The sequence below is a fragment of the Mytilus californianus genome, unplaced genomic scaffold, assembly GCF_021869535.1.
Source record: "Mytilus californianus isolate M0D057914Y unplaced genomic scaffold, xbMytCali1.0.p SCAF_2, whole genome shotgun sequence".
In the NCBI taxonomy this organism is placed as follows: domain Eukaryota; kingdom Metazoa; phylum Mollusca; class Bivalvia; order Mytilida; family Mytilidae; genus Mytilus; species Mytilus californianus.
The window spans coordinates 85,080,318-85,106,935 of record NW_026262668.1 but is presented as its reverse complement, the minus strand read 5'-3'; the positions used below and the strand labels follow the sequence as shown (position 1 = coordinate 85,106,935).

Sequence of the window (26,618 nt, the reverse complement as noted above, 5' to 3'; positions counted from 1 at the left end):
AAATTGAGTCAAATCGATGATTATGAACTTGACAGCTAATGTCCCTTTTAAAGACTTTTGAATACTAGCTGCGACTAATCGCAATATTGTTATAACATTTAAGAGCGCATACAATTCGTAGCTTTAAGCTTCATCTTGAGCATTACTAAAATGTTAAATTGCTTTTGTTACTCCGAGTTTATTTTTAAAAACTTTTCTCCCCATAAGTCAAATAAAAAGGAAAAGCGAAAAAAGTAAAAATAATATTTGGTGCCACAAAAAAATTGACTAAATAAATGCCGAAATGACTTTAAATAGGTGCCGATTTGGCTTTTTCTGTAAGCGCCGAATTAACCAGGTGCGATTTGACTTGTGCCCCTATGCCCTTTAACTTTGTGATTTAAATAACATTGGGAATCTTTTTGTTCCGTTTAAAGTCATATCTGGGACTATTATACTAACATATGGTATAACAGTCCCAGGTCATATGAAACGATTTTCTTGAAATTATAATGTTTAGGAAATTACTGAACCAAAGAAAAGTATAAGTATATATACTAAACTAAGTCCTATATGCGTGATTTTTTACATTTATAATTACGAATCCTTAACATTAACGATGATGTCCGGGATCAACATACCATTATTTTAGTGATTGCAATCGACTGAAATATCAACATCCGGTTGGCAAATCTGGACTTCTGCAGAGACGAACTCTTGATTTGATTAATTTATGCCTAGTAAAGGTTTGCACCTATATTGTATGTATTGCATATGTCTGCTTAAATGTTATTAGATCACCGAATGATGTTATGAATGAAAAATGTGTCCATTTACATGGAATGTTGCGAATGAATATTACAGCGATCTTGACGATCGATTTTTGTGCATTGGAAAAGTGATGGATATTTATACAAACAAGTGCTTAGTGCTTACTCACAGTTCAATAACTCAGCGTTATAACTTGAAGCAAACTGAAAGTAATGTTGAGCATGGACATTTGATTGAAAGTGTGATTTTTTCTTACACATTTTGGAAACTTATGAACTTAGTCTCCTACAGTTCAATTCAATTCAAAGCTTTATAAAACATTACAAAAATAAGCTGGTTAGGGGCGGTACCTCGAATGACCGAATAACACCGTTATTAGCCAAATAACACTTCTAATCACCGAATAACACTTGAAATTTTAATATTAGCAAATTTTGGTGACATTTAAACATTGATTATTAAATAATATTGTATTATAAGTGTATTTTTTAACTTAAAAATGATTTATAGAAAGCAGGTTAGTTCATAAAGATCATTATAAATATTAGTGTGTACATCCAACATGGCGACCAAGGAAAATACAATGGGAAGAATAAAAGAATGATTGCATATGCATTCAAAGGGAAAGGCTATGAAAATAAAGTATTAAATAATGTACTGTCCAATAATTGTTTTTCAGTAAGGTTTCGCAAGTTAACAAGTACATCAAATCCATGCAATTACTCCAATCACCAATTAGTTTTCTTAACGATTTACTCAAATTTGAATGAAACGTAATTAAGAATTTTCACATATTTAATTTAAATTTAATCAAAAAATTAATTATACTTGATTGTTTTATAATAAAAACAAAGCAGCTGAATGGATGATTCGTATGTGTGTATTTTCTCTATAAATCATTTTTAAGTTATAAAATACACTTATAATACAATATTATTTAATTATCAATGTTTAAATGTCACCAATATGTGCTAATATTAAAATTTCAAGTGTTATTCGGTGATTACAAGTGTTATTTGGCTAACAACGGTGTTATTCGGTGATTCGTGTTACCGTTGGGGGTTTTTAAACTAACACAGATACTACACATTGTACACACAAGACAATACATGCCCAATATAGATAAAAATATTCATTTTAAAGGTGTAATACCACCATTGATGAAGGATCTGATGGGATATTTTCGTTCTTCGTGATCGACGCATTTGCGCTATTGTGATCCATTTTTCTACAGATTTAATTTTTTTTAATATTTTTGTGATCCCTGATCATTGAAATTTATTTTCTGTGAATTGTGATTGACAAAAAAATCAACTCATGAATTGTGATGAGACCCCCCCCCCCCCCCCATCAGGCCCCTCATTGATTTTCCCCTATTCGTCTTTGTTAAATTTGCACTTTTCAAAAAATTTAATATATCTTTGCTTCAAATAAAGAAATGCTTGGCATGAGTACAGTTTTATCCTGTCCAGTACTATAGACAAAATTTCACATAACATTTCATTGCATATAAGAAAATAACCATCACTGGAAGTTAACCAATCAAATTTTCACCTCTTTTTTACCTGCGTACAAGCTTTAGTAACCATGTAATTTCAAGTTTCCAAAATATTCTAAATATTCTATAGAAACCCCAAATAAAAAAATAATGGTGCTTTGAAATACCCAAGATATATGTTTATGACCCAGAAATTTTTTAATGCAATGAAATGTAGGATAAATTACCTACAACTGTCAAATTCAAGGGAATATTTTTTTTGGACCCTCTTTAGTATGTAACCGGATGTGACATACTATGATTTGGTGGTATTACACCTAAAGGGGCATTAGCTGTCAAATTCTTCTGTTCACTGACTAGACTCAAATTCTCATATTTCATGTATTTGATATATAACATACTAAAAATTTATATCCAAATTCTAAAAAGTCTAAAATAAACATTTTACGCTGTATGGAATCAATAATATGTATCAGCATTTCATGTGTATTTTAGTCGACGCCATATTATTAACCATCCAGATGACCTCCAAACCTGATATAAACATAAATATAGATATAAATAGATAATGAACACATGCAACTGGATTTTTCTTGGTCTGTTTGATTTCATAATATTGGTTGAACAAATATGTTAATCGTCGTTTTAACCTGTACATGTATATTAAAGAATGAGTTTTTGTAGATCGTATCAGTCAACCAAATGGTTTACCCTTGTTTCACTTTCAATGTTGACATTCTTTTCCTTTTAATAGCTGAACACGCCTAGTTTATGTGTAACCTATCTTTAGCTAAGGGGTTGAATATAAGGTAACTTGAAAACGGATTCAATTAGGTAGAATTATTCATTTGCAAGTGAATAATTCATGAGCGATGTTTCTAAGATTATTTTGACAAAATTGAAACAAACTGGCTGCTAAATGCGAATTATTATTTTACTATTTCTTTTTCATTAATGATTGAACAAAAAAATGTCTTTATTAGCAATTGTTCAGAGCTTGATAGTAATGACATTAGGTATTGTTAAAAGGAGCACAAGGTTATCCATAGTTGTAAATGTATTTTGTCTCGTGTATATATCAAGACAATATGTTATTCATTGATTATCATTGAACTTCATGCATGGAAGCTTTATAGTACATGTAATGACATTAAGTATTGTTAAAGGGAGATCAAGGTTATCCATTATGTCCATAGTTGTAAATGTATTTTGTCTACATGTATATATATCAAGACAATATGTAATTAATTGATTATCATGGAATTTTTTCCTTATTAAAGGGAGGTTATAGAAATTATTATGTTGGGCAATGATATATATATCAATAAAGCAATTATTTTATTGGTTATATAAACAAAACCAGGTTAAATACATTTGTAGATATAATGACATATTATATTTTCCTTAACTATAAATGTCCATTTGAAATTGCTTTATGTTAAAACATGTAAAATATATGTATATATTTATTTCTATATAAAATACTTGCCTTTGCAAAATATTTTTAGATATAGATAAAAAATGTTGTGTACTGCAGACAAGAATTATTTGATGTAGCTTTCTTAAAAAGTGTTTTGAACACATGAAATTTATAAAGTGTTGTTTTCATTTTTTTTTCTTGTTGATACACATACTTTTTACGTACAATTTTTTAAAGAATCTAGCCAACACTCTCACAAATTTATGGTGGAGGAGTCCTCCAGGAGGACATAATTTGATTAGGAAATGTTTTCATTGACTGTATTTCACAGTAAAATATTGTCACTCTTACACAGTACATGTATTTCACAACTAAATATTGTCAAATGTCTGACCAATTGCCCAAAATTTCAAGGAGAAAGACACTATTTCATAATGAAATATTGTCTGTCCTGGGCAATGTTTCACAGTATTTCAATATAAAATATTGCCAAGCCCAGTGGGAAATAATGGAGAACTCTGGGTTTTTCTGGTTAATAATGGACAATACTGTCTAAATATGATTAACTGATAAACTGACCTGAGTCATGACTATTTTATGACATTGAAATTAATAATTAAATGATCAATTACAAATGCAATACCTAAATGATATTAAATATATTGTACATGAACTTTTGATCAATGATGTCCACTTTGTTAAGTGTTTTATAAATTCTCTTGTCCATTGATTTTATTGGATAGTGTATTAATGTGAGTGAGTACCAGTCCAACACATTTACATTACATTACATGTATATGTACATTGTACATGGACTCACCTGAACAAATGTCATGAATTGTAAACTATTCTCTTAATGATGTGATTTATGCATAATCCTATAAAAATATATAACATTGTCCTTCTGTCTAAATACTTAAGACTGAACATGATGCCAAAGATCCAATTTTGGTACATAGAAAGTATCTATTGCAAGAATACCAAAATTCTGATGAACTTACTCCTATGGACAGACAGGAACAATAAAATCTTGGAGATTCAGATTCACAACCTGGAGATAAATGTACAAACCTACGACTCCAGCAAAGAGGAAATGTCCTGATTGTAAGAAAATTTTAAGAATATATTATTAAATCTTTTACTTGAGTTTTGAATAAAAATTAATTATTAATTAATTGTGATAAAAATAAGCGGTATTAAAACAATATATATGTTAATTAGTAGAAATTATTTTCACAACTTTCATGCACACTTAAGTACATGTGCATGACTAATTATTCCAGTTAGAAAATGTCAAACAAATTTGATTATATAGCAACAGTTAGCTTTTTCATCTGTACAAATGTGGGTGTCATGTCCCCTTATGGTTTTTATTTAGCAATATGATAAGCAATAAAATTTTACATAACAGTAAAATGTCATAATATAATACAAAGATTGTATATTTTGTAGATGATTGTCAGGACCATGACCAACTCCCAAATGCTGAGTAACATGTTTGACAGAAACTTGGGTGGATTTGGAGTGACATGTTCAATTAGATGGAGAATTAGTCAAAATTATTTTTTGCATGCATTTCGTCTTTCAATATTGCTGATACTGCTACATTATGTGGCAAAAAACTATTGAAATATATGGAGACAAGGGTACATGCACGTTTTGTACTTTGGTCCTTTGTGTAAGGACATCATGGACATTGGCGATTTTCTCTTTGATAAAAGACATGGTATGGTAACAAAAGAGATGAAATCAAATTTAAAGACTTTGCTTTAGTTTAGAGTGGAAGGTGTAGCATTCATATCAATTGCTTTAGATAATCATTGGGGAGGAAAATTATACTTCTTGTCAGCAGTTAAAACTGGTACAAACAAGAAAACTACACCATATTGTACTTCCTTCAATCAATGATGCTAAAGAACCATTTGAATGTAATATATCTGGGGTAGCATCTGACAATGAGAAAATGATGCAGTTTATGAAGACAAATATCAAAGAGGCTAAATGAAGAGTTGATCTGCTGCCATTCAGCTTAAATTCTGTGTAGATGTACCTTGGGAAATTATTTGAGTCAAATCAGATTACATCTGCAGAAGACATGCTTCGAGCTTTTGTTAGACTTTTTGAAATTAATGTGTTAAGACAAAATTCTTTTGACTCTAAATAGTTAGTCTACCATAATGATTTTATGCAACACATGTTTGGTGAAAGGGGGTCAATAAATTAAATGTACTGAATCTATTACTGTTTTGTTATTCAGTTATGCAAATTTAGCATGCCAAATAGTTTTGCTGCCATCAAACATATTATTTCAACTTTTGATTTATTCAGACTAACTTGATACATATACCAGGCATTCAAAATGTACAAAACTGGAAATCTGTAATAGGACTAAATTGAATGGTCTAATTTCTCATAATGTTTATTTCTATAAAATGTATACTTTAAAAAACAACCATGAAACCACAATATGTCTAAATTAATAACTATTTTGAACAAAACGTAGCATTACAAACTGTGCTAAATGCTTTAACCTGACCAGCTTAGTAATAAATTAACAGCCTATTTTAGATCCAAGTAGATTATTATGCGCTTGTGACTGTAGATGCAAATGTACTGACAATTGCTTTAAAGTAGCAGGGATGGGGTAATTGAAAATGTAATGGTAATTAAGTGTAATGCATTACAATTTTACATGTAATTGAATGTAATGTGTAAATGAGCATTTTTTCAAATTACATGTAATGGTAATTTAATTAATTACAATGAAAAAAGCATGTAATGCTAAATTACTTTTGAATTACATTTCAATTACATGTACTTTTATGGTGTTAATCATGTTAATGATAAGAAATTGTGTTAATATAAATATTATTTATTTGACATACAGAAATGTTTTCTGAATAGTCTTATAACTTTAAAAAAATTGTGAGAATCATATATTGGTGTTGTTCAGTTTTTAAGAAACATCTTTATCTAAATAGATTGATAACATGTATATATTCATATGATCAAAATACATGTATGTATTGTTAAACAAATGTATAAATCTTTCTTAGACAGTTCATTTAGAATTTTAAATCACTGCACACAATTATTTTGTCAAATTAGTATACACAAAAGGATTATAGAAATAAAAATTATCAGCTGTAAAAACAAATGGCAATTAATCAGACTAAATGTGTAATAAAACAGCCTAGGGACAATGCCACTATTACATGTATTTTATCTAATTAGCAAAATATTGCTAATATTGAGACATTATACATTGTTTGTGCTAAAAAATTATTTTCAATCTAGTGACAAGCATACTTTTGAATAATCATGATAATTGTAAAGTAAAAAACATGGACAATTTTTTAATTTATTTATAATTTATTTATTTGTATTATGTTTAATTAAATGGCTTCATTTCTGAGTTGTCAAAATACCCCTTAATGTATTGGCAAGTTAATAGGAACACAATCCCTCTTCTATCAACACATCTTATGATCTAGCAATACCTGCCACATCAGCTCCTGTCTGAACACTTTGTTTTGAAAGGAGCTGATGTGGCAGGTATTGCTAGATCATAAGATGTGTTTATAGAAGACATTAAAAATACTAATGATGATCAAATGCAATGCTAAAACTATGCTGTAAGCTTACATGCATATTTTACACATGCTATACATACATGATATATATTGTTTAAAAAAAGTTATGATGAAATGTAATGTGTAATTTAATTAATTACTTTAGTAAAGTAATTGTAATTTAATTAATTACATTTCAAAAACTGTGTAATGTGTAATTAGTGTAATTGATCATTTTTGCAATGTAATGTGTAATTTAATTAATTACATTCCAATGTAATTGACCCCAAGTCTGTAAAGTAGAGTATATAACCAGGAAACTTTGCTATGCCTTACATATCCAAAGAAATGAAATTTTGAAGGCTTTTCCGTCTAGCAAACGAAAGGGCCATTGAATGTAGCCAACATTCACCCCACGGGCGTAATCTTTTTATTTTTGTATATCCAGGGCCACTGTAAATATAGTCCTGTAAATGTAGTGAACTTTTAACTGATTCTGAAAAGAAGTGCTTCTTTGAAGGAGGGAATTCCTTAAACAGATACAGATACAGTTATATGCACAAGTGATACCCGTTACAGGGATAGTGCCCAAGCTTTGAAAACCCCTATTGTCTAGTATTGATAATTCTTTGACAACCTTGGACTCTGGACGATTTTAAGTTTGACATATTGTAAAGGTCCATGTCAATTGTTAAAGACTGTATGTTGACCTCTATAATTTTTTTTGCTATTTCTGACTTTCGATTGCTTTCTGATTAAATTTAAAGCCAACATTGTTTATTAAACCCCACGCAAATTTTTGCGATGGGTATAATGTTTTCGACCCGTCCGTCTGTCCGTCCGTCCGTCCGTCAGTCCGTCCGTCAGTCCTGTTTCTTGTCATCGCAACTCTCAAACCACACAACAGAATTTCATGAAACCTTTTCAGATAATAAGGACATACTATGTAGATGTGCATATCGACAGGAATTTACGAATCAATTTTTTTCACAGGAGTTACGCCCCTTTGAACTTATGTGCCCAATATACTACTGCAACCTTTTGTCATCTCAACTCCTCTGAAAAAACACCACAGAATTTCATGAAACTTTGTAGATAATAAGGACATACTATGTAGATGTGCATATCGACAGGAAATTCAACTGCCTCAGTGTTTTTATGGTAGCGTGCTCACCTCAAGTGCTGGAGGTTGATCTTTGATCCCCATAAAAAAAACTTAAAATTTGTATTTGCTGCTTCTCCTCTAAAAGCACCATTAAGTAGTAAGAGTAAGATCAGTTTTTTAACCTGTCTTGCCTAGGTGAAGTCAAAAAGTGAGATGTAGGTATGCTGTTTCTGACATCGGCATTGCAACAATGTATTACTTTGTGATTAGGTCAGTTTATGGGAAACCACTAGTGGTAGGTCAATGATACTTGGTATGCAGTTGTATTAGCATTGGCACAGCTCATTTCCATGGAGATTACTTGACCCAATCCACTCAGGCATGGTCTATTGACTTTGAAACTTTTGCTTAGTTTAGATGTATTAGTTTGTGATTAGGTAAGTTTAAAGGGAACCACTGTGGTAGGTCACTGATATTTGGTATGCAGATGCATAAGCATTGACACATCTCATTTCCATGGAGATCATTTGGCTTTTACATTGTTTACAAGTTTAGGTTAGTGTTTAAGGAACCACTTATCATAAGTCAATGGTATTTGGTATGCAGTTTTATAAGCATTGGCATTTCTTATTTCCTTGGAGATTATTTGGTCCTGAAACTTTTAAAAGTCATGGTTAATAGACTTTAAATATTTTGCATAGTTTATACGTTTAAATATTGAATCCATTTGGATTCACCAATAATATAAGCAATAGGCCAACTATAATAAGTGTATGGAAAGATTTTAAAGCGTGTATGTTCATCTGCTTTTGACCTCATTTACATGATTCATTTGTTAATTTTCAGTTTTTATACGACCGCAAAAAATTTTGCGGTTGTAAATTGGTATCACGACGTCGTTGTCCGAAGACATTTGGTTTCCGGACAATAACTTTAGTATTAGTAAATAGAAATCTATGAAATTTAAACACAAGGTTTATAACCACAAAAGGAAGGTTGGGATTGATTTTGGGGGTTATGGTTGTAACAATTTAGGAATTAGGGGCCAAAAAGGGGCCCAAATGAGCATTTTTCTAGTTTCTAGACAATAACTTGTGGAACAGTGTATGGATCTCTCTGAAATTATACCACAAGTTTCCATACCACAAAGGGATGGTTAGGATTGGCTTTGGGGTGTTATGGCTCAAACTGTTTAGGAATTAGGGGCAAAAAAGTGAGAAAATACAAGGGATCCTGGTTAATGGACAATTACTTAAGTACAATGTTGTGTTTGAATTACCTCCCTTACACTGCTTTTAAATTATGTATAAAGAAATTTTTCTCCTCAATATTTCAGATATCAAAAAGAAAATTTATTTATTTTTTTGACATTTTCAAAAATTTACAAAGTTAATCGATTCAGAAGTTCAGACTCTCTGAGTTCAATTGAGTACATTAATAGGTACTCAGCTTGTAGTTGTTATAAGATCTACATCCACTGGGGGCCACTTACTATGTATGTGTGGTAGAGATGAGCCGCAGTTGTATGGTCGAAAATTTAGATTAAATATATGAATCAAAATTATCTGAAACAACTAGTAATGTGTTCATCTCTCAATGAAACAGCCTAATCATGATAGCTATAGGGATATTTTTTTGTCAAAATATATATCATAGGGTAAGCATTTTTACTATTCAAAATATTCGAAAAGGGTTTGGTACTGAATGTCTCAGCTGCTCACCACTACCACAAAAAGGTCGAAGTGTGACTGAGTAAAAAAAAACTCCAGTGAACAAAAAACAAAACAAATACCAATCAACAAAACACTTCACAGAAAACTAAAGACTGAGCAACAAACCACTAAAAAACGGGTTGCTAAGAACGTAGTAAAATATATGACAGATTGATAGGTATAGAGTTGACTAGTACTTCATTAGTGTTTACTGGATTCAAAACGTTTGAATCACTTTATATTTTATTTTGGCATATCAATCATAAGCGTGAAAAAGATTCACTTTTTCCAGCACATACAGTATATGCTCTGTATTTACATTGTTATGCATATTTATGGCAATTTACGTATTGCTATATTGGGTCGACCATATTTGTGACCTGGATCAAGAGGTCATCATTCAAAATTGGTCCCAAGTAGATTTTTTTACTGCTATGTTAAATATCCTATGTATTTAAAGATTAATGTATTAAGAAAAAAAATACTTTTAAAAACCAACGGCTTTCTGATGAAGTTTTCAAAGCATAAAATTATAGATGTATTTGTATTTGTCATTTTAAGTTGTTGACCGATTGAATACTTACTCTAATCACGTAAGATGAAATACGTATAAATCCGAGTGAATAAGTGCGTTTTTGGTGGAAGAAGACTTCAAGTCTTCTGAAAGCCTTTACTGCCGGCTGTAAAATCATCGAACCGTTACCAGGACGTATGCCGTATCCCTTTCTGTGCTTTACAATTTCATATCAACTTCCGTGCCATATCTTGACACCGATGTTTACACATGATCCAAGCATCTGCATCATTTAATTTATTAGTTAGGGTTGAAAACGATCACTATCGTTAGTGTTATAATTTCTCATGTTTTAATGTAATAAATATCAACCCTTTTATTTATGTAAATTATTAGATTTCATCTCATCTTAAATGAACGTTATTTGTTTACTTGTAACCGGATGTCTTTAAAGTAGAGTTTGTAGTACGCATGCGTGAATTTGGTATCGGGTCGGTTCGCCCTGATTACATGTTCGCCCTTAGTCCGTTCGCCCTGAGTTCGTCCCCATAGAGTACGTTCACCCTGGGTTCCTTCTCCTTACTTTTATCGTGGAAGTATTATATTGACTGCTTTTATCAAGGACTTTTTATCCCTCTTTGCAATTTAATAAAAAATAATAATATTATGGGTGTTAAAGTTTAATAAACTTATTCAGATATGTATATGGTATAAATTCTCGAAATTCATGAACACACATGAAAAAAAATAATTAAAAGTTGATGGCTTGTTTTGGAGCATTAATAGGGTATGATAATAATTCTCACTGATTGTTGTAATATATGTCTTTGGTAGATTAATTATTGGAGTTATCGGAATAAAACAACTGGATTATTCGGATTAATTTAAACCACGTTGGTTACGTATCTGCGCATGTGCATAAATGGGAAATTTAATTGTGCATCTGAAAGTTTCAAAATAATGATAAACAGAATTGTCATATATTCATACAATCCATCTTGAGTTAAAGTCAAGTATATACGTGGAGAGTAAGACTTTAAAGCAATGATGCTTGAAAAAATACAGATTTAGTTGTTCCGTCTGCGGTGGCCGAGTGGTCTAAGTATTTACTACTGTAATCACTAGCCAGTCAACACTGAGGTTGTGAGTTCGAACCCCGCTCGTGCGAATGCACTCGACTCCAATCTTAATTGACTAGGATTGTCAGTTTTCATATCGAAGGTTGGTGGTTTTCTCCGGGCACTCCGGCTTCCTCCACCAATAAAAACTGGCCGCCACGAAATAGCCCAAAAGGGGTGCTTAAAAGTGGCGTTAAAACACAAAAAATAAAAAAAAAATGTTCCGTCTGCGTTCAGATCTTTAATGCAATCAATTAAGTTTTATTCCAGTTTTAGACAACATGTGTTTTTTTTTAAAACGAAAGTTAGAATATTTAAGTATGTTATTGCGATAGTAAAGAGTCAAGCGCACACGTGAATCTGCTGGTGTTTTACACATTAAACGATGCACCGTCTGTTGACATAAATATCAATGTACAAACTAATGTCTGTTGACGGATTCCATTTCGAAAGTACGTAGTTTTCATGTCGGTCATTGTCGGAATGTCCCCAATGATTGCCTTTATTGCCTTAATACGTTTCAAAGTTTTAGAAGTGATAAAAAACGGGATTTTAATTTCAACAACTGAATAGTCCAGCTCTTTACCGTTATTCGTCATTAAGGTACACACATTACCGAGGTTCGAGTACGGAACCAGTAATTCGTTGCTGTCAATAGTTTTATTTTCATGAAAAATTTCAGAAAAGGGCTGTGTGACTCCTGACGGAAAATGCCATTCCTACCCTCATACTTTTGTGTAAAAATATTAGATGAAAAACAAATATGATATATGGGTCAAGCACTTTAAATGAAAGGGTTTGAAATGCTAAAAGAGTCAAGCGCACACGTGATTCTGTCAACTGACGGGGCATCGTTTGATGTGTAAAACACCAGCAGATTCACGTGTGCGCTTTACTTTAAATTATCGCAATAACATAACAAGGTCATCACCTGACATGACCGGTCAATCATTGGCCTGACACATATCTGCATTGGATATATTTAGAATTTTTCAATATATGTTTATAATGAAAAACCCTAGTTGAAGCAAACTTGACTAAACTCTTGGTGGCCAGTTTTTTTTTAAAGTCAACTATCTGCCTTTGACAGAAAACTTTCAAGTGAAACCAAATCAATTACTGTTATAATTGCTTGGCGAAATTGCATTGCATTAAGTTGACCATGCTGAGACGAATGTATAGAATTTAGTTATAGAAAATTTAATTTGAATCAATAGTATTTGCAGATTTTTATGTTAAGTATAGTGATTTTTGATTGAGTTATGAGTATTATTATTTTTGGAAGAACAAAAATACGTCGAAAGCAATAATGGGACAAAGCAGGCTGGGTTGGTGGGGGCTGCTTTAATGGTAATTCAAGTTACCTTTTATGCATTTCTTCCACCTTAGAGCAATCAGCTCTTTGATTGTCATCGTCATTTCGTTCTTGATATTTTTCATGATAATATTAAAATCTGTCAGTAGTTGATCTGATATTGAAAATTCGAATGAACAATCCCTAGTATCAGTTTTCATTTTTAAACATATATCTGTTTCGCCATAACATTTGGTAAAAAATATGATAAACCTCGTTCGGGCCTTCACATGTTTTGTTGTGAAATTTCTTTACTACGTCACGAGTACAGGTTTCGTCTGCAAAGGACTCGTCGGTGTCATTTATTTCGTAGCCCATTGGTCAGTGAACGCGATTCTATGTTGTTTAACCCGTCTTTACATTTGTTCGGTGTCACTTTGCTCTTTTTATTTATTTTATTTAATTGCATTACTTCACAAACATTCTTCGCTATCGAAAAAGTTATGTAAACAATAGAAATACCCATAATTGGCATATATCTCAGCAATGTTCTTGTTGAACTACGTGCAAGTTGAGTCCTGTCATTAATTTATGCCTTTCTTGTCCCTTGAGTATCAAATAACTGTAATGTTACTGATGGACCATAACTACTGTGTACACAAATTATCAACAATATTGAAAAAATGTTGAAATCTCATGTGCATGAATCTTAATATAAACTGTCAAAAATCCTTGATTTGCTGATCATAGTGTCCTGTCAGGTTTAATTCTTTTACTTAAGAATGAAAATTAGAAGTCACAAAAAACATTGAATTGACGGTGATTGTATCTACAGCGCTCTCGCGCTTTGTAACTGTTGTACGTTTATTTGTGTTTAATGTTATGAACATAATGTATTTACACTTGAATTCACTACCGACAAAAAAGATTAAAGCAATTATAGTAATAGACCACAACAGAGATTATTAGCTATACTTTCCTACCCATCAAAAATTCTTTGGTGTCGATAGTAAAAGAGATTCGATATATGACGTCAGGCGATATAACGTAAAGATGACACTTATGGACCCATCTCAAAGCATGCATCAAAAGGAGCTTGCTATCAGACGATCACTTATCGTACCTGCGGCTGGTTATGCATCAAGGATTTGAAAAACCGATTGAACATGTATGGGAGGAATTGTACAGTGTCAATAGCAATACCACTAAAACGAGAAGAAACAGCTACATACATTGTTTTACGTCATGAGGAAGCGAGACGGTGAAAATAAAACGACTTAGAGTAACCGACTGCAGGAAGAGGAACTCCGTGTGATATGCCCTATTGTGGACACGTCGAATACAGGATACAAGTACGACGAAATTAAGGATTTCATCCAAGCAGAGTAACGTTCAGACAGTAGTAAGTGAATCATCTGTCGAAGAAGTCATCAGCTTTAACTTAAGGAACGTTTACAACTGGATTAATTTGCAGTATTTTGAAGAACTTGAAAGCATATTCCAGCATTAGATGCACCAGGTTACTGAACTGAAGAGACACTAGCAATAATCAGAGTACTATAGAGACTTTTAGAGGTGATAGCAGATGTAAACAATGAAACTATGGACAACAGAGACAACTTCATAATGCAACTTTACCTCAACAGCAACAACCAATCAAACAACAACGAGGAACTTATCAACAGTACATCCCAGTTATTTGAACAAATTTGGAAAAACTATTACAAGAAAATTGATGCAGAACCGATCTTTAAGACTAACAACTGCAAGGAATGTAGAATACTTACAGTCAAACCTTCCATCTTCACAATCATAACCATAATTCAGAAGGTCATCATTTGTGAAGTCCAACCATTAACAGTTAAAGCACGGTTGAACCTTACTACTGAAAAAAACAACATTCTAGGTTTCTTGAAGTAAATATTTCATACAACGGAATAGAAGAACTTCGTCCTCCTCAGTGTAAGAAGAAATAATATTTCAGCTTTGACAGTTTTTTTTTTGGCAAATGATTTTTATCAGACTATCCCGATCACCATTGTCATCGTTAGAATGGATAGCTACAAATGTGTATAGATTATAGACAATTAAACAAGCAGAGCAAACACGACAGCTTTTCTCTCCCAAACTTTTGACTAGCTCTTGGGTTTTTGTGACTTCAGTAAATTCTTCTCAGTGGTAGGCATGAAGTATCCATTAAGTGGAGATTTGGAAGACCATAATGATCGTATTGCCTTCTCTGTAGAAAAACTTCTTGGCTTTTGTCTCGCCAGCGACTTTTGTCGCAGAATGCGAGACATAGGGATTACAATCTGGCAGGAACGGCGTAATCTATATGTATAAAGCTTTATATTTAAGACGCTAGAAGACCTGGATGCTTCATACCGGTACTTTGTATGCAGATAGCTTATGTTACGAAGTTCCCGTCTAACATATGTCCATTGTCCTTGGCCCCATTTTCATAGTTCGGGGACTGCTTGAAAAAAAGAAAATTTTAAAGTCAGATACTCTCTTATTATGAGTAATAGGATCACTTTGGTATAATGTTTCGTTGCAAGGTCTACATGTCTGTTTGGAAGAGTTCACCTGTCCTCGACCTCATTTCATGGGTCAGTGATCAATGTTGAAGTTATGTGAAGTCCGTATCTCAGATACTATAAGCAGTAGGACAACTATATTTGGTGTATGGAATAATTGTATGGTGTACATGTCTGTCTGGCATGGTTAATCTGACTGTGACTTTATTTTCGTGGATCATTGATAATGTTAAGTTAATGTGATACTTGTCGTAAAACCTTTTGTACTACACACTTTCAACATGAATTCAATCATAAGTAAAACAGGCGAGACATTTCATCGTGTGTAATACTTTAATTTAAACGAATGTTGTTCGGAATTGCAAACTCTCAATCGACTGTTTAAAGATTACCTGGAAAATTGCAACCTTAATTATACTGCATCTTCAGTGCAGTGATGACATCATCGTTTATTAAAGGACATACGAGGAAAATTGGATAATGAAGCTTAACTTTAATGTTAATTATAGAAGTAAACTGTCTTTTTCCAACAAGTGTGAATTTTTGAAAGCGAAAGGTAAACCGAAAAGTGGAATAAGGAGCAGGAGTGGAAATGGACAAACAGAAGAGGATAAGGTTTTCACCTGGCCCACTACAAGTAATCAAGAAGACGTAAGAAGATTTTTGGGATTTGACGATTTTAACGGATGTTATAATATGTTTCAATAAAGTCAGTTCTCCTTGGACCGATTGGATTCAAACAATAAACAAAAAAAAACAACGCCGTTTAAGGAATTGAAGTGGATCGAGTAACATCAATAGGCATTCCAGACACTGCAATGCAATCTTGTTAGTGCAACAGTCCTGAGATATACTGATAATTCCATCTTGTAAGTGCACAAGTCCTGTGATGTGTTTATTGTACATTTCAAAACTAGCTCAATATTGATGCCTCTTGAGAAGCTTTAGGAGCCGTCCTCTACCAATAGGAAGATGGAATTAAGAGTCACAAATTACCCCGGTTTAGGCCTCAACATAAATTAACACAACTACTCGCCCAACAAGAGAGAATGCCTAGGGTTCAATTGGTCAAATTGGACAAATTTAGAGGATGCAGGCAGACAATCATTGTTGAAACGGACGCATTTAGTCGGTTACTAATCAAAAGTGGTTCTAAGTAAGCCTAAGACTAAATCTGTTTTTTTTTATGTATTAAAGTTCACTTTATAATGGATGTACTTGAAATATATAACATACCTTTTCCCAAATATAATTAATTAATTTACAATTACATGTTATTAAAAAATGGCTCAAGCACACATTACATTCAATAACATGCGAAATTGTAAGTAATTAAAATAAAAATCATGAACAATACAGATATGAAAGAAATCACATAGGCACATGTGTTGATAACAGTATCGACCATTGTGGCAACAGATTTAGAGAGGTGGTGAAAGTAGGAGAAATAGCGTTAGTGAGGACTGTCAGCTTCGAAGAAAATATACTAAGTTGGCAGATGAATGAAAACATAATCCTTACACAATTCTTCGCCAACCAAATGTAGACATTTATTGTATTCCTGATGAGGTAGGATAATGAACTACGACACTCTACCGTAACATTTTGTGACTAACCAGAACCAATGTGTACATCAAAGACACCAAAGCCAAGACCGAGACAAGAACCCTGGGGTATTTGGATCAACTTTACCTGACAGGAAGGTTCATTTACAGGATGAGTCACATGAGAATCAGCACAGCAACAGTATCGTCATTGATTAATACACAGCTTTATCTTGTTATCCTGTTGAGGAGGATTTGGCTAAAAGCAAGACAAAAGGGAGACATAATCCACTGCGGTAATTGCTAGTATTATCGTAGAAGCTGCATAAGAGGAACCTCCTAATGAGAAAATAGCTCATGATACATACACAGATTATGCCAACGATCCATCCAACCACGTTACTCAACCAGAAATCCGAAAGATCATCTCCGATTCATGTTTTGGAGTACGACATGTCGAAGTTTGCACAGAAACATCATTTATTTTTTAACGGAAAGGAAATTGCAATGTCTGACACAGCACTGAAATCCTCTGCACATGCTAGTACCCAAAATAACGATACACCTTTTTCTAGCTGTTGGATTATGTGGGAACAAGTTTTGAATTACTATTTTGATAATAGAAAATTCATTAAAACATATCTACTAGACTTGTTTATAAATTTACATTATTTTACTGACTGATCTTATTTTAATAATAAAATGAATAAATCAAACTGTTAAACTGTTTTGTATAATGTTTATATCTATATGCTAATTAAGGTAACGGCTTTAAGTTCTGGAATTTAAACCCTTGAAAAATATATTTTAGAAGTGATGGTCAGATGGGGTCACTTTCTTCTCCATTGGTCGTTAAAATCACAAAATCACAAACAATGTCTGTGGAGGAACATCTTGTTAATAAAGGTTTCTTTCTATGATCAGATCGTATGCATAATGACATTTTGATTCCAATATAACTTATTCCTGTTTGATGATTATGTGGGGCTTTATACTTTATATTAAAATTATCTAAAAGATTTTTTTTAATCATATTATATATATCAATTATCATAGGACATTTTTTTAATTAATAACAGGTTTTCATGTAAAATTTGTGTGATTTGGTATTTTTGGCACAATATAGTTTTAATCCTTATTTTGTATTCAGGTGTTACCATGTTTTACTGACGACCTGGTTGTTGTTTGATTCGCAGTATTGTACCGCAATTTGACCTTCGAACGTCAGTGGAAGGTAAGTATTGAGTTACAATTAATATGCATTATTATGATGCTTGTTATTTTTGGTTGCTAATACTTATATTTAGCTTCTTTGTTTTGATTAACATTTGCAATTCAGTTTGTTTCGAGTAGTATTACTATTAACATTTGGCTGTAATTATATTTTCAGTATATTTTAATTTCCTAAATGAATAGTTTGTAAAATCAGTTAATTATAAAAAAAATTTATTTAATTACATCAACATATTGTGTAAGAATAATGAAATGAAGAAATAATCGGAATTATAACCTTTTTTTAAATGGAAAATTTCTGTGTGTTCTCATTGTACTTTATATTTATGTGGGAATATTGTTGATAATTTGTTATGTTTTGTTAAAGGGTCTTTAATATTTTGCCAAATTTTCCAGTCATATTAAACGATCATAAACCTGAGCTATACACATTCAATAGATCTTTTAATTGAAACTATAAATGAATACAAATCGCTCTGATTTTGATAAATTAAAAAAAAAACTATCTCGAACTGCCTGATTTTCTTATTGAAGGCATATTTGTTATATCTTGTGAATTTGTTTTTGAAAACAAGTCATTCCGATGGTAGCACACTTTGTGGCTATTCTTTCTTGTAGATGTTGACTTCCATTCATGTGAAGCAGATTTCGTGAAGGTGTTTAAAGGAAGAGTAAAAAATGGGTAGCAATACCCTTAAACTTCACTGTCCGATGACGCCATTACACAAATTATACTGTGTTTGGTGAGTATGTCAATCACATCTATAAATAAAGGGTGCTACTGAAGCAGCTACGTTTCTTTTAATTCTTGACCTAAACTTGACAATCGTTTGGAATAAAAAATTATACGAATAATCTTTATTGTCATATAAGCAAATGAAAAATGTTTGTGACAAAAGCATATACGTATATGTATATATATATATAAGACCAAAAAAGTGAAAAAGTATATTTAAACAAAACGCATTTGACTAACAAGTCGAACAACGTTTCTTCTTAAACCCTGCTGACTGCCAAATAAACGGATCACAAGATGTAACAAAATGGATCTTTATTATTAATTTAATACCAAAAAGAAAACAATAAACTTGCGGAAAAGATGCTATACCGCAAACATGAGGTGCAAAAATTTGTACACCATATCAGGATTTCGACAATTAATGTCTCTTCAGGGATGTTAGGAATCGAAACGGTATTTGGAAGGATATATCTAAATTGAAAACAACCGTTCAAACCTATGATTGCGTTGGATAAAAACCACAATTTTTAAACGTGTGCATGTAAAACAAATTTCTTGGTAGAGGGGTCTAAATACAGCACAAACAACATTTTCCAAAAGACCAAAAAAGTGAAAAGTATATTTTAACAAATATATATATATATATATATATATATTTATATATATCAATGCTAAGAAAGGATTTATGTAGCAATTTTAACATTGCACCTTATTGCTCCCAAGATTTCGGAATGGTTCGTTTTCTGTAAAATGTTTAGAAAAGTATCATTTGCCTGTTTATGCCCACGCCGTAGCGGAGGGGACATTAAGTTTTACCCTTGTCCGTCCGTCCGTACCTACGTACGTACGTCCCAAAGTGGGTTTCCGTTCTCTAACTTTAGTTTGCCTCAACCAAATGTTATGAAACTGATACACAATGCTTATTACCACAAAAAACAGATCAAGTTTGAATTTTGGTGGCGTTACTTTAACTGTTCTAGAGTTATGCCCCTTTACAAATGGAAAAATTGGTGAATTTTTCGTTTCCGTTCTTTAACTTTAGTTTGCCTCAACCAAATGATATGAAACTTATACACAATGCTTATTACCACAAAATAGAGATCAAATTTGAATGTTGGTGGCGTCACTTTAACCGTTCCAGAGTTATGTCCCTTTAGAAATGGAAAAAATGCTAAATTTTTCGTTTCTTTTCTCTAACTTAAGTAAGCCTCAACCAAATGTTATGGAACTTATACACAATGCTTATTAACCACAAAAAACGGATCAAATATGAATTTTGGTGGTGTCACTTTTACTGTTCTAGAGTTATGCCCCATTACAAATGGAAAAATTGCTGAATTTTCGTTTCCGTTCTCTAACTTAAGTATGCCTCAACCAAATGTTATGAAACTTATACACAATACTTATTACCACAAAACTCAGATCAAGTACAAATTTGGGTAGTGTCACTTTTACCGTTCTTCAGTTATATGCCTTTATAACTTTATATGATATGCAAGCGGGTGCATCATCTGTGTCCCATGGACACATTCCCCATTTATTTTTCTTTTATTCTTTAAACCATGATCTGTTTTACTGTGTGGGGTGTATAAATTCGCAGTCATGCACGGACAGAATAGGGAACCCTTGCAACAACTCTTTGAGATGTTCGTAGGTGGCCTGTTGCATGCCAAAATATCTGCCCCTAACCAGCATATGATTGCTTCTCAGTGGAAGTCCAAATTGCCCGCCCTTCATTGTCCCCGTCCCTTGCATAACCTACCTTCTAGACTGTTATAATTGTTAATAGTTTCTCACCCTGCATATTTGTATGAATTAATTTCCACTGAACGTCCGTTTTAGAGTATATCACTTAACCAAAGTATTTCAGTATTGATTGTTTCATCTTTCGCATTACATTATTTGTGAGCGCATACTCGTAAAATAAGCAAAAGGGTAGGGATCATATCATTGAATGCCTAAAATACTCAAGACTTTGAAAATGTTATAATATGCCCGGCTTTGCAGGTTAAAGATAAGCAACTGAAAAATCATAGTACGCAATTATATAGTAAATTAAACGTAAGTTCGTATAATTAATGAACAAAAAAGTTTTTGTTATGAATCTACATGTACTATTAAAATCATCTTCGCTAGCGAAGATGTTAAAAATGTGCTCTTATCTTTTGTTTTCATCACTAATGATAGAGCCAAATTAAGAACAGGAGCAAAGAGTCTCCTCATTGAAAAAAGGGTCTTAGCAACGTTTTTTGCGTATAGTGGATAGGCGTTATTTCTAGGCTTTTTATTTAATTATGTTTTAAATAGAGAATGATATATTGTGTTATGTTGTGCTTATAATTTGCTGAATGTTGTTGTTTGCTTTTTTATATAATAAAGACAATATATTTTTAGGATATACATTCGTCTTACTACTTTTGATATGAACATCCTTTGATAAGTATTTAGTATGACGATTAATTTTCACTTCTGTACTCGTACTGTGATAAACAAATTTATTTATTTTGTAAAAAATGTTTCCGTACTCCTAACAACAAAATCATTATATTTTAATTTACCTGTGTACGGTATTTAATTTAACGCCATTTTGTCCTAGGTTAGAGTTGTCTTTATATTTTGTCATAGATCAAACTTATTCGTTCAGTGTATGTTTACTTGTTTTTGTTTTTATGTCTTTTTGATCGAGTGAGGCCATTTCAATTGATATTTTATAGTATGTCTTTTTATGTTGTAATGTTACACTGATGTTCCAGGTTAGGATGAAGGTTGGCGCCTGTTAAAACGTTTAAACCCGCTGCATTTGTATGCACCTGTCCTAAGTCAGGAACCTGTTGTCAGTGGTTTTCGTTTGTTGTTGTGGTTCATAAGTGTTTCTCGTTTCTCGTTTTTTTATATAGATTAGACCGTTGGTTTTCCTGTTTGAATTGTTTTACACTAGTCATTTTGGGGCCATTTATAGCTTGCTGTTCGGTGTAAGCCGAGGTTCCGTGTTGAAGGTCGTACTTTGACCTATAATGGTTTACTTTTTATACATTGTGACTTTGATGGAGAGTTGTCTCATTGGCACTCATACCACATCTTCTTATTTATATTCGGATAAAAGTACGAAGTATGAAACCAACCATTTTTGGCATCCATATTGCTAAATGGTGTTTTTAATACTTTCAAAATATATTCATATTATGTTAAAGTAAGTTTATGTATGAAAGAATATGAGGACACTAAGCCTTATGCTTATCACAAATTATCAGCCAAAGCAGATTAATACAAAGTAGGCAAAAAGAAAACCAAGTGTCCACTAAACTACAAATTAAATAAAAATTTATGAAACACGTGTTCTAGCAAACAAATGATGAATTGTGGCTATGACTGATTGCAATTCACTGTCATCTTAATAGACACATATATTTCATAACGGTCAGCAGTCACGACTTTATCTTTGTTGTTTAACTTTTGTGGAAACAACCAAACATATGCTAATATTGTTGGGTTTACACAGTGTATCTCTTTAATAATTAAGTTGTATTTGTCTTACAAAGGTAAACGACACCATCTAGCAAAATAAAATCCTCAACCAATATCTACATAATATTCGTACATTAATCAATGATTTCTTCGATTTTATCTCCATGTGTATCTATGTAACTAGTGTATAAACAATATATATGACAAAGGTAAATTCACCTTGTAAGTATCTTATTTAAATAGGCAGGTGATTATGCAGTTACTGTATTGTGTATATTAAGTAATGCAGGATAAAACAAACGGTTTAACCTAAAAGGCATGAAAGGAGTAATGTATTATATTTAAAACCACATCTTATGGTAAGTCTTATGAGTGCATTTAAATATTTTTAAGATTAATAAAAGAATCCATTAATTGATTAATGTCAAGGTTCAAATGAAAGCATCAATGGAAACCGTGCCATTGATGAAAGTTAAAACCGGATGGGTTTTTCTTAGAAATCCAATATTCTTTTCGTTTCTCGTAATTTAAAATTCTATAATTAAGCTGCATGCTTGTGAAACTTGATTATAACAAGCATTCTGAGCGTATTGCATGGCAATACATAGTCCCTTACCGGTTAAACATTCATTGTACTAGAACAAAATGCTATCTTGATCTATAACTTATAAACTATATACCAATTATCTAATCAATATCTTGCATGACGAAAAGAAGTGCGGAAAACTGATTATTTGAGTAAATTTTCTAAGTACAAGGACCATAACTCTGCACAAAATCATCAGACCGGAACAAAATTCGAACTTGTTCTGTAACTTGTCATGATAAAACTATATACCAATTATCAAATCAATATCTTCAAGCATGAAGAAAAAAAGTGCTGAAAACTGATTATTTGAGTGAATTATTTAAGTCCAAGGACCATAACTCTGCACAAAATCATCAGACCGGAACAAAATTCAAACTTGATCTGTAACTTGTCATGTTTAAAGTTTAGCAATACACCAAATATCAAATCAATATCTTCAAGCATGAAGAAAAAAGTGTGGAAAACTGATTTGCCGGACTGACGGATGGACAGACAGACAGACAGACAGACAGACAGGGGACTAATAAGAATCAATCATTCATGAAATGTATTATGTATATTTGTCTGATATACTTTTCCTTCCTCTTTCTTAATTGTTAAATTTGCATTTTAAATAAAATCATGATTAAAATATTTCCGGTGAAATGATATTGTTCTCAACGGATGTGACAGTATAATAGCTGACGTAAACTTTTTAAACGTATTAGGACATTCCTATTTTTTTAGCAAAAAATACTTCCTGTATGAATATCTTACTGGAAGGGGTTGTGTTCTCTATTATTTCTCTATTATTTTTTAAACAGTCAAAATTGTGTGCGATTTCGAAATTAGAGTGAATAACTATTTAAAAAAGGCTTTATAATAAACGTAAAGGCTAAATAATACACGTACAGGCTAAATAATACACGTAAAAACTATAAATAAAACACGTAAAAACTATGAATAATACACGTAAAGGTTAATAATACACGTAAAGGGAGTACTTCAAAGCAAACAAGCAAGGTTTAATTTTGCAAAGTTTGAAATACATTTAATTCTAGGTTAAGTTCGACCCAAAATCGTACATGCTACTTTTCAAAATATATGACCCCGATTTAAATAATTTGCAATACCCGGTATATTCCCACGGCGTCCCTGTCGATGCGCAGTTGATACTCAGTTTTGACAGTATCTGTATATAGCTTTGTTTGACAAGTTTATCAACGTTATATGTTAAATTTCGTTGCCCATTCACCATGAAGCGCTAAAATCGCTATACTTTTTTTATTCAGAGTAAATAAGTCCATGCTTTCGAAACAAGACGAAAATGGAAAAAGATAAAGAACACACAGTTTATATCATAAATGAAGGCGATGGAATGGACTCTGTTCAAGTCTGGCAGGCCTATACCATGTGTGCAACTAGCATCATGTTAATGTTTGCAATCCGTTCAATTGTGACAAAGATTGGTAAACCAAAAACTTTAAAAGATGGTGTGTCCTTTTGGAAATGGAGAAATATTCTTATTTCTTGGATTCATGCTGTGGTTGTTGGTATATGGGACTTTTTATGGCAAGTATTAATCTTTGTAGTGAAAATCGTGCTGATCTGTTTAACCCTGATAAATTTAGGTGGAATGCTTCTTTCCTAATGTATACAGGATAGAATAGCCTGGCATCCTGGCCTAACCTCCACTTCGTATCGAGCAGCGAGTCAGAATGCAAGGCTAATGGTATAATTGTTATGTTTTATATATGCTTTAAAGTCGCAGTTTTCATCTTTTATATCATCTAGCACTTGAATAAATATTTAGACACTTGAAATTACATAGACTAACCATTTGAAATACAGTTTGTTTCAAAATTAAAGTATTTCTTTTGCATTATTATCAACCTAAATAAATACTCGTCTCATTGTGTGCTTTATATTAAGATTAATTTCGTTAACAAAAAATAAACTTTGGATTATTTCGCTTTAACCAGAAATAGATTATAATACCCCATCTCCTTATTTTTATAGGAAATGGCAATGTTTATTCCCGCTTTGTTGAAATAATGAAATCTCAAAATCCAGAAGTCGTTTTGGTTAATTACTTCCTTATATAATAAGTTTAAACTGGAAATATATAAATAAGGAAACGTGGTGTGTGTTTGATTGTTAATAACAAGTACATACATACTTGTTAGCCGACTTAGAATAAATAATAAAAGCCCTGTTCATTGATAATTTTTTATTTTTTTTGTGTATTGTGTCCGATTTTGTCCCATGTACATTTACTCCATATCCTTTCATTTTCTATTGCTAACTTACTCACTCACCATCATTTTAAAAACTTCATCAGTAGACTTTGAAGTATTCACCAAATCTAAATACACACAAAAAAAAACGATTCCCTAAAAGAAAAACTGTTCTTTACCTCAAATCCAAAAAGATCGACTCTCTGCTTATGTACCCATTGTTTTTCTGTGACATTTGTTTGATTGATTGAATGATGGCGTCAAGGAGCAAACATTTCATGCATATTGAGGAAGAAAATGTTCATGTGGTATGAAGATTTTAAGTATAAATCATTACGCAATATAATGCAAGTTACTCGGACTTAACGTTGTGAATCAAAGTCTACCGATAGTCTTGCTTGGCAGAGATGCAACACAGACCAATTCTGAAATTTTGGATTGACGAGACCGCGAATCAAACTCATGACCTCCCACACGCAAGGCAAGCACTGACACATTTACTTCATAAGTTTAACAAGAGACTCTGTCAAAGATCCCGCGTGTCCACTTGTCAATTTGACATTATTTCCCCGTATTGTCATGTTCCTTGCTTTAACACTTATGTCTGAATGTGACTTTGGAATCGTGCAGCGGAGGGTGCATGCATAGTGTAGATACTTACCCTTTCGAAGCACGTGGTTTCATCCCTACTGGATTGATGGGGTTTATTTTCACTCCGGGTTTTTGTCTCGCCTGCGACGAAAGTCGCATAACACGAGACATAGGGATTACAATCCGCAGGCGACGGCATAAACTGTTTGTATTAAGATTTATATTTCAGAGGGTAGAAGACCTGGAGGATTCATACCTTGTATACAGATGCCTTATGTTTTGAGTTTTCCGTCTGTAATATGTACGTTGTCCTTGGCCTCATTTTCATGGTTCAGCGATTGCTTGCAAAAAAGTTTAGCTTTTTTTGTCATGTGAATTTCTCACTTATTATGAATAATTGGATAACGACATTTGGTATGTAGGTTCCTTGCAAGGTCAACATGTCCGACAGACAGGGTTCACCTGACCTCGACCTCATTTCATGGATCATTGATCAAGGTTAAAGTTATGTGATAAGGTCCGTTTCTCAGATACTATAAGCAGTAGGTTAACTAAATTTGGTGTATGGAATGATTGTAAGGTGTACATGTCAGTCTGGCAAGTTTCATCTGACCTTGACTTCATTTTCACGGTTCACTTGCCAATGTTAAGTTTTTATACGACCGCAAAAAAATTTTGAGGTCGTATATTGGTATGACGTTGGCGTCGTCGTCGTCGTCGT

At 32.5% G+C, this 26,618-nt stretch overlaps 2 long non-coding RNA genes across 3 annotated transcripts; both read left to right on the top strand.

The window, feature by feature from the left end:
* Positions 1-626: 626 nt before the first annotated feature.
* On the top strand, positions 627-24,635 carry LOC127730339 (uncharacterized). Of its 2 annotated transcripts, none has more exons than XR_007995050.1 (4): positions 627-725; positions 18,215-18,298; positions 18,916-19,040; positions 24,362-24,635. It is a non-coding gene; the product is annotated as an uncharacterized LOC127730339 (long non-coding RNA). The 2 variants fall into 2 exon arrangements; XR_007995051.1 differs by having other exon boundaries at positions 627-740.
* On the top strand, positions 3,708-7,083 carry LOC127730340 (uncharacterized). Its single transcript, XR_007995052.1, has 2 exons — positions 3,708-4,772; positions 5,121-7,083. It is a non-coding gene; the product is annotated as an uncharacterized LOC127730340 (long non-coding RNA).
* Positions 24,636-26,618: the final 1,983 nt, after the last annotated feature.